Source organism: Rosa rugosa, chromosome 5 (genome assembly GCF_958449725.1).
Source record: "Rosa rugosa chromosome 5, drRosRugo1.1, whole genome shotgun sequence".
Taxonomy (NCBI): domain Eukaryota; kingdom Viridiplantae; phylum Streptophyta; class Magnoliopsida; order Rosales; family Rosaceae; genus Rosa; species Rosa rugosa.
Window position 1 is genome coordinate 42,394,655 of NC_084824.1, and position 8,267 is coordinate 42,402,921.

The window sequence follows — 8,267 nt, forward strand, 5'->3', positions numbered from 1 at the left end:
CTGACGCCGTTGGTGGCGTCGCCAAAACCTTTAGCCACGGCAAAATGCCGTCGCAAAAGTGGTTTGCGACGGCAAAGTGATTTGCGACACTTACTCTGCGACGGTTTCATGCTACCCCTAATGCCGTTGCCATTACAAAATTTACTACGGCAAATTTCCGTCGCAGCATAATTAATATTGTGATAAATATATTGCCGTCAAAAAATTTTCCTGCCAAATTTGTTTCCCGCCTAAAAATTTTCCTGCTAAATTTGCTTCCCGCTAATTTTTCAATAGCAAATTTTGCTACGGTCTCGTTGCCGTAGCTTCATGTGTTATATAAAAATATATTCTTGGCTACGGCAATTCACCGATGCTAGTAGCCAACCAGCAATTTTTTTTTTTTTTTTAACAAAACCTGTATTTTTGCAACATCCAAAAATGAGATAAAAATATCAATACACAACACATATTGTTCATTAACTCATCTATTTCATAGCAATGTAATTAAGTTGCTGCATTCATCCAAATATGTAATTAGAAGAAATACAAAGTTATGCCCAAAACCCAGCACCTAATGAAAACAAACAAGAGTAACACTTAACAAAAATTCCAATGTTGCACTATCAGAATATGAACATATTGAAACTCAGTCCATTGCTCTATCACAGCTTGAATCTGGATTCCCTTCTTCTCCTACAGATTCCCTCCGAATTTCATGATTACTAGTTGCATCTGGAACCTAAGACATCAAAAAAAGAAAATTGATATATCATGTATGGCTTTGCATATCACCCTTTTTCAATGTCACACCATAACCCAATTTCAATAATGAACATCGCAGGTTGCACCATTCTTTATAATCATATTACAAAGAGAATGGCAGTATGAGAGGAAATTTCAAACCAAGTGTCATCAAAGCTAGTGTTTCTTTTACAACTTCAGGGGAAAAAAGAGAATTATAAAAAATAAAAAATAAAAACAAAGAAGAAGAAGAAGAAAGCAGATCAAAATTTCAATGGACTTTACCTTCTCAATGTAGGAGCGAACCATATTTTAAATGTCCTGCACAATACTATCTGGCTGACCTCTACATTTACCAAGGCAGATTGTTAAGAGTCATATTACATATACGATTAATAGAATTCAGTAAAACTAGGGACAATGTTAAATTTCCAATCAACTGTAGATTATAATGACAAAACTAGGGAGGAATCGGTTTACCATGAATGATGAGTAACTAACCTGGGAGGAATTGGGTTATCTCTGAAACAACAATAAAGCAGAAAACAAAACAAAGAATCAAAAGAGAAAGCAATCAAGAAACCAGCATCAATGAAACAAACATAAAAACAGAGATATAGTTACATGAAGTGTGACTATTTCAAGAAGCTCGAAGTCCAACAGAAGATGCATGACTGCATTAGCCAATACCTCTTCTAAATAGACCTGATACTTCTAAATATATTCATTCCCATTAAAGGAAAAAAAGGTCGAGACAGGAGGAGTAATTAAGTGATAGAGTAATCTTAGCCATTAGCAGTAGTAAAATTTATGGTAAGGTATGGATAGAGAGATAAAATTGAAGAATATATTTTCCATTAAACCCAGATATCCAACATTACATCAACAAATTCCAAAACCATGTATTACATTCTCTCCCCAAAACAACTAAACTCAAATTTTGAACTTTTGAGTAGAGAGATAGAAACTATTTACCAGCATAATTAACATATATATGTAGGTGCAGTCCTTCCTTCAGCAGGAATCGAAGAAGCAAGTGAATTTCTTGAATTTCAGCCCTTCCTTCTAACTTGGCAAGATCCAGCAAGCAAAATCCAATAATAAAGACAAAAGCTGCCCGTGTTCGGCTACCTTTGAAGGTTCTGCATTTCCTTGTTCGACAGACCTGCAATGCTCGTGTTGATCTCCTAATAAGTATCCAATGTCTGCAGAAAATCCGATTAATACCACCTAAATTACAACAGTTAGTTTAGCATATAAAAATGCAAGCATTAATTGATTCAAAATAAAATGAAAATAAATATGTAGGAGGAAGGTACAAAGGGAACTTACTTTGTAGTCAACCTCCATCTTCATCACCTATACAATCACCAGAAAATTAGATTTGGTTAAGTCGAACTACAAACATGCATACATCTGTACAGATTACCTAAAACCAGAACAAATATGAACCAGAGACAACATGAATTTTATAGAAAAATGTAAGGTCAAAAATTTGATATTCATGCCCTGTGCAGAAAATGATGAGGAAACAATGGATTGAATTGTAGTTTGCTCATATACACAAACTAGTAGCTTACTAGCTTCGCTCCCGATCATCAACTTTATCATCAAGGGGAATACTTGATGTAAAATCCAGTTATAATACCGAGCGTAATTTAAAGACTTCCATTCAATCCTGAGCGTGTATATTAGCCTAACTAAGCTACAAGTTCAATAAAAAAGAAAATTTAACAAAGAGATAGCTAACCTGTTTCAGAAAAACCTGCAACTGCAGGTGGGAATCTGGATTTATGGTAACCTCAAACAGCGGTTTAAAGATTTTGTCAAGAATGTTCTGAAATGATGTGACTATCCCCATTTCCTGGTATATATTGTACAGCCGTGGCAGCTGAAAGAAGACAAAAATTGCGTAATAAGAATTCAAGTTTTTACAGAATCCTAAACCCTAAATCTAACATTGTTACTGGAACCCCCAAATTCATATGATCTATTTCTGAAAGGTAATCTTGCATTTACCTATATCAACCATACAACATTCTCACTGTACAATTCATTGTTCACTATCCAACTAGCCATTTGGTCCCACTCACTTTGCTTCCTGCCATATTTTGATATTCTGTGCTCAGCCATCTGCAGTTTTAAAATAGAGCATCAGGCAAGGAGCCAATCTGGACATGCAGAGAAATAAGAAAGACAAACAAACAAGAAGGAATGGAGAGGGAGTGGTCATTTGTTCCATATCAATGAACATTCAGAGAGGCAAGGAAGGATAATTCAGAAACCTAAACTTGATCCAGATATCTAAATTATTATAAACACTAGTATTTATATCCAACAGATTGGGAAATTAAAGTATGTATGAATTAATTAATAGTTGGAGCGTTAATCCACACTAGCAGTCTAGCATTCTTCATAATTGATGATTAAAAAAAAAGGGAAATAAAACCACTAAAACCTATACAAAAGTAGCAGAGCATGAAAGCACCTGATATTTACTGGCAGAAAGATCAGAAAACACTTGCTTTGTCAGCTCAGCAAGGAAACAGCCTATTCAACAAAAGATAATCATGAAAATTAATGCCTCTAAGACTTGACAGAAATAACATCTCAAAAGCCATGGCTTGAGAATCCAATACTTAACTATGAAAAGAGCAAGTAAGCCAATAAACAATTATACCTTGGATAAGATTATCCTGCTTAAGGAAAATCTCCCTGAGCCTACTTTGACCACAGTGGTTGTACTTCAGATTGAACTTATCAAAATGATGAAATGTGCTTTTGTCTGCATGAATATCCAAAAGGTCCACATTCAGGTCGTACCTCTTGAAACAAATGTGACAAGTGTTTATGGCATCCATGGTGGACATCTTCGGCCTCTTTACACTTTTCCACAGGCAAACACATAGGGAGGTTCATGAAAGCCATACCTGAAGCAACAAATCGATATCCCCAAGCAAAGTGGGTTCTTGGCCAGGAAAGTAAGGATATTTACCAGCAGCTTAAAAACCCAAAAATTCATATTAATCACGCTGAAAAACATGAAAACAGGAACAACAAACACTTGGTCCACCTCTCCACCAATTACATTACACTTGTGATATTAGACTTACATATCGATGTGAATAGCATTCTTCTAGACCCATGGTTGTTGTTTTCTCTACAAACCTGCTTAAGTGTTAACAAGAAATCCAGATAAGAATGTTAATATTCAGTCTATTTTAACATACTAAAATTCAAGAACTGACAAAGGTGTGAAAGCCTTTCAAACAGATTGTTTCGTAACAAGGTTGCTGCAAATTTGAGAAAATTTCAGAAGACTGGTAGCAAGAAAGAAAAATTCACCGCCAACTACTCTTTCAGTGATTTCATGCAAAACTCTCCAGATTTGAAGTAGACATGTAAAGCTACTATTTTGCAAAATTTCAGGTCATTTGCAGTTCAAATGAGTGGTCAAACAAGAATCCAAAGTAGCAGAAAATACTGATTTCTGCATAAATTCTGAAACAGTGCAGTAATTTCAAAATGGCATAAGTATTTCATTTTAACTCCGTTTTTCATGAAACCAAGCTCAAAATGATCATTGAAGAGTCTATTTTAAGCTATCAAAAACCGAGAGTAAAACAAGAAGTATAGGGTTTTCGAAAATCATGGAATAGCCCACTGGTTCAGCTTGGGTGCTGTCTTTGAGGCAAAACTTCAAACACATAGTGTGCAGTAACTGAACATTCTAAATGAGCAACAAACAAAATTGAAAAGAAAAATACTAGAGGGTAAGACATAATCGGAATACTAGTGGGTTCATGAAAGCCATACCTGAAGCAACAAATCGATATCCCCAGACAAGGTGGGTTCTTGGCCAGGAAAGTAAGGATACCAGCAGCCTAAAAACCCAAAATCCAATCCCAATTTAACTTACCCAAAAAGAAAAGAAAAAATTACACTAGCAAAACAGTAGAAAACTGAGTTGGGTTACCTTCTGAGGAAAAGCCCAAACATGGAGATGTGAATTTATTACTTTGGTGCTCTGGGCTCCCCTACAGCCATTGTTGCAGCAGATAGTCTGGACTGGGTTTTTCATGTGAATCTATGCGAGAATATATTCGACCTAATTCTAATTCATGTGCCACCAAACTGAATTCAGAGGAAGATGAAGATAAAAGGTGTTAACCTAAAAGAAGCTACACTTGACGAACGAGAGAGGAGAAAGGTTACCGATTCACTGCCAAGCCGGGGAGGGCAGGATACGACATGCACGGCGGCCATGGCTTCCTTTGGTCTGTGAGAGAGCCGCCAAGGAGGTAAAGATGGAGGTAGATCTGAGCCATTTGCAAGTAGATCTGAGATAAGATGACACGAACCCTAAGGCCAGCGAATCATCAACTACATGAATTTCACATACCTGATTTGGGGTTTTTGATTCCGTTCAAATTTGATTCCGTAATGTAAAGGAAAATTGGTGAGATTAGGGTTTGAAGAACTTACCGGAATTGAATCAACGGCAGAGATTTTTGGGCGGCGGGAAAGAGAGGGTCCTCTCTCTACGCCCCTCTCGAAGTCGTCGATCGTATCCGGAGAAAAGAGAAAAGGAAAGAGAGAGAGAAGGGGTTTTTAGAGAGTAAGCGGCACCATTATTTCCTTAATAAAAATGAAAAATAAAAATAACAAGCTCAACTAATATTGCACCGGAAGAAAACTAAAAAAAGCTACGGCAACTATAGCGTAGCAAGAATCGGGACAAATTTAACTACGGCATTGAAGATGCCGTCGCAATTGTATTAGTTTTTATGCCACGGCGTTAATTTGCCGTCGCAAATCAATTTTAATTTTGCGACGCCTTGTTTCCCGTAGCAAATCTATGACCAATGGCGACGGCATTTTTGCGCCGAAGCTAACTGCGGTAGCCATTGCAATTTTTTTTTTGTAGTGATTTTTTGGGTAATGCTCTTAAATTTCGGGATGAAATTTCTTTAAGGAGGGTAGAATGTAAGACCTAGGAAATTTGTTATTAATTCCTAAATGTTTCCTGGGATTAATAAAGTGTTCGTTTGTACGATTTCGTGGTTCGAGGGTGGAGTGGAATTATTTTCGGATGATTATTTATTCAAAAAGAATGGTTTTAGGGGGGTTGCGAATGTTGACTTTTATACGTTTAGATTCTGTGAAAACTTCCTTCACGAAAGTTGTAGAGCGCGTCGATACGAGTTTGTAGACATGTGGAACGCAAGAATCGGAGTTCGTATAAAGAAATTATGAATGATTGAAATTTGGGGAAATTTCTATAAATAGAAAACAAATCTGAGATTAATTCATAAATCCCAAAGTTTTCAGATTTTACGTTTTGGCCCCCAAAACTCTCCGTTCTCTCTCCTCTGTGCAACTCTCAAACCCGACGGGTCTCGTCTGACCCGACCCGGTCGTTCCGACGCCGTCAGGCGTCCTCCAGCCGCCCTGTGTGTCCGCCTTGCCCCGCCGCTGCCTCCAGTCTTGGATCGAAGACGCCCCAGCCCTGAACGACCCGACCCGGCCGGAGCTCCTCGACGCCGGCGTTGCACAGACCGATCCTTCTCGGTTTTGGGTTGTCCTCCTCCTCTTGATCATCCCCATATAGGCCTTGCATCACGATTTGGGGTGTAGAGCGCTAGATCAAGGTTTGACTTTTTATATGGTCCTGATTCGATCTAGAATCTGATCAGACGCACGAGATTAATCCAACTTCCAAGCTTGATCTAGGGCGATCTAGACCGAATCTCACTTTGCTCCAGGTATGAAAGTGGCTCACCTCTTCATTTTGAACATGTTTGTAGTTGGTCACTTTGGCATCGGAGGTGGTTGATCCGGCGTTGACCGCCGTGGTTGACCACAATCTGAACCACCGCTTGTGGCGGCGCGTGGTGGCGTATCTGGCCTTATTTTTGTGTTATGTTTTCAGTTTATGCATCTACGCATCGATACGGTCGTTTTGATATATTATATGGTTATTTTGGAGAAAGTTGATGCATGTTAGGGTTTTAGGGTTTTTGATTCGTTTCAGTTTTCGATCCGTGAGGATTTGGCCGGCCGATCGACTTGTAGTTTTGATTTGTTGATCGTAGAGCTGTTCCGATGACTTTGTGTGGTCACGGATGAGGATCCAACTGTTGGATCGTCGTTTAAGTGTGTTTATTGAATCAATTGCTAAGTTAGGATCGTATTTTGATTAGGTGATTGATGGTGTGTGTTCTGTACTTTATCTCGGCTGTAAGAGAAGACGCAGCGGGATTTGGAGGTGAGTAAATCTCACGTGGTTCATTTACGAACGGATTTATTTATTACTCGTAATTACTTGTTTAATTGTTAAATCATTTTCAAAACAAATTATTTGTTTTAAAATATATGAACTTGATCGACAACGGTTCATGGGTAAGTTAAAACAATGTTTTGATATAAAATGATTTTCGAGTAGTTAATTTATAAAACTATAGTTGGTATTAGTGGTCATTCCTGTGTGAATGACTACGTATATATATATTTACGTGGAATATATATATATGGATGGAGTGGCTTTGTGATATGTATATGTTTGATGGTTATATTGTTGAAAGAGTGAATTGAAAATGTGTTGTGACATTGGTGAAGAAATGATTGAGAGTTGATTGGATTGTCATTTTAAGTATTTACTCTTCGTGGGAATACATTATATCATGGAATGGTTGATTATATTGTGTTGAAAGAGTAATCGAGTGTTGGTGTAACATTTTGAGTCGTGTGGGACTTTTAAATGTTTTCGGATCTACGGATCTGGTGTCACAGTGGTGACCGAGGCAATTATATCGGGAACCACGCCTTTGGCCGGGTTAGTGGTTACGATCAGTTAGAGCTCTAGTCTGTCTGCCTTGTACTGCATGGGAGTGACGCGTTGGGTTACTTGAGGCCCATGAGTACGTACTGCATGGGAGTGACGTGTTGGGTCACTTGAGGCCCATGAGTACATGTGTCTTTAAAAGAGAGTTCGGGTGGGTTCTTTCTTTTATTGTCCAAGATGGACTTGATTTTCATATTATGGGTGAGTTGTGTTAAGATGATTTATTTGGAGTTGATGGGTGATCATCGGCTTTAGTGTTGATGGGTGATCATCGACTCTAGTGTGAGTTGGTTGACTTCTTCATTTATTTTCCTTTTCCTTCTAATTGTTGAATTTTAATGTAATCTCCTGAACTAAGTTATATGCAGGGATTACTGTCTTTTGAATTGTTTGTTTTAATGTAATCTCCTAAACTAAGTTATATGCAGGGATTACCGTTTTTTGAATTGTTTGTTTTAATGTAAATTCTGAACTAAACTCTATGCAGGGATTTATATGATTTCTATTGTTTGTTTTTAATGTGATCTCCTGAACTAAGTTTCCATGCAGGGATTACTATGAATTCTTTTGTTTGTTTTCATGTGATCTCCTGAACTAAGTTTCTATGCAGGGATTATTGATTTTGCTTAATTCTTATTGTGGGTACAATTGTGGGTTGTGATCTGTAGTGATTGATAAATGAGTTGGGGTGGCATGATTT

At 37.7% G+C, this 8,267-nt stretch overlaps 1 long non-coding RNA gene across 4 annotated transcripts; it reads right to left on the bottom strand.

The window, feature by feature from the left end:
• Positions 1–545: 545 nt before the first annotated feature.
• LOC133712253 (uncharacterized) lies at positions 546–5,255 on the bottom strand. Of its 4 annotated transcripts, XR_009847248.1 has the most exons (15): positions 5,209–5,255; positions 4,939–5,085; positions 4,700–4,837; positions 4,540–4,607; positions 3,837–3,891; positions 3,654–3,724; positions 3,404–3,508; positions 3,212–3,273; positions 2,743–2,856; positions 2,474–2,614; positions 2,056–2,082; positions 1,699–1,953; positions 1,225–1,245; positions 1,009–1,069; positions 546–721 (listed from the first exon to the last, which is right to left on the bottom strand). It is a non-coding gene; the product is annotated as an uncharacterized LOC133712253 (long non-coding RNA). The 4 variants fall into 4 exon arrangements; XR_009847250.1 differs by lacking the exon at positions 5,209–5,255 and having other exon boundaries at positions 1,699–1,928; positions 4,939–5,200; XR_009847247.1 differs by lacking the exon at positions 5,209–5,255 and having other exon boundaries at positions 4,939–5,200.
• Positions 5,256–8,267: the final 3,012 nt, after the last annotated feature.